The sequence below is a fragment of the Silene latifolia genome, chromosome X (assembly GCF_048544455.1).
Source record: "Silene latifolia isolate original U9 population chromosome X, ASM4854445v1, whole genome shotgun sequence".
In the NCBI taxonomy this organism is placed as follows: Eukaryota; Viridiplantae; Streptophyta; class Magnoliopsida; order Caryophyllales; family Caryophyllaceae; genus Silene; species Silene latifolia.
The window spans coordinates 70,603,178-70,604,393 of NC_133537.1; the positions used below are offsets into that span (position 1 = coordinate 70,603,178).

Genomic DNA, 1,216 nt, shown 5'->3' on the forward strand with positions numbered 1-1,216 from the left:
ACTTGCCTCTTTACTAGTAGTTGAGTTGTTTGTGAAGTTATAAATATTGTTTTGGTCTAGGTGCTCCTAACGACAAGTAACCGAAATCTAAGCTCAAAGCGGACCGACCAAAAATGGCGCCGTTGCCGGGGACAGTGTTAACTTGATTTGATTTTCTTTGATTGTTATTAGTTGTGTCTTTCTTTGCCTTGGGGACGTAAAACTCCTCAAGGTTTGTTCTAATTATTTTCGAGTTGTTTGATATTTTGCATGTCTAGAAGATCACAAAGTAACTTGTTACCCATTGATCACGAAATTGAAAGGACTTTGACAACCAATAGAAGACTTGCTAGAAATACTTTGAGAGGTATTGGTGAGGTTGTAGATATTCAACCAAACACTATTGAGTTCATCAACCCTTTTGCAAGAGAAGGTGAGGATAACCCAACACAAAATCAATCACACAATCAACCCAAAATGCCTAAATTTTCATCACATTCCGTACCAACCGAGGAGAACCTACCCAATGGTACTCCCACACTACAACACTTAACCGGAAATTTTATTGCAAAATCCGCATTTATCCAATTAGTCGAAAGAAGCCAATTTGGGGGGATGCCTAGTGAAGACCCTCATTCCCACATGGAAACATTTTGTGACTATTGTGATGCGATTTAAAAAACCGGAGTGACTCAAGACCAAATTCGATGGGTCTTATTTCCTTTTTCTCTAATTGGCACCGCAAAACAATGGTTGAAAAGCCTTGATAAAGCTACTCTTGGAATTGACTCTTGGAAGAAGTTGGCTCTAGCTTTCTACAAAAAATTCTACCCTCCGGAAAAGACTAACATACTAAAACCTCAAATTACGGGTTTTAAGCAAAGGGACGAAGAATCTTTGTATGAAGCTTGGGAGCGATTCAAAGGAATTTGTCACTCATGTCCTCATCATGGACATAGCGAGTGGTTCTTGGTATAACAATTTTGGAATGGTCTTTATGAAGACTCAAGAAACATTCTCAACATGGGATCAAATGGTATGTTCACCGAAGTTGACGATAATCAAACTTAGAATAAGATTGAGGAAATGGCGGTCCATAATTCACAATATAGTAGACCTTGCAAGGCTACTAGGGGAGGAAAGCATGAAGTGGACTCTATTACTCAATTGGGTGCTCAACTTAGTGCTCATATTGATACCATCAACTTAAAGTTTGAGAAGGCCATGGCCAAGCTTG

General features: G+C 39.1%; 1 non-coding gene across 1 annotated transcript; it reads right to left on the reverse strand.

The window, feature by feature from the left end:
• Nucleotides 1–828: 828 nt before the first annotated feature.
• On the reverse strand, nucleotides 829–935 carry LOC141624622 (small nucleolar RNA R71). The gene has a single exon (XR_012534428.1). It is a non-coding gene; the product is annotated as a small nucleolar RNA R71 (small nucleolar RNA).
• Nucleotides 936–1,216: the final 281 nt, after the last annotated feature.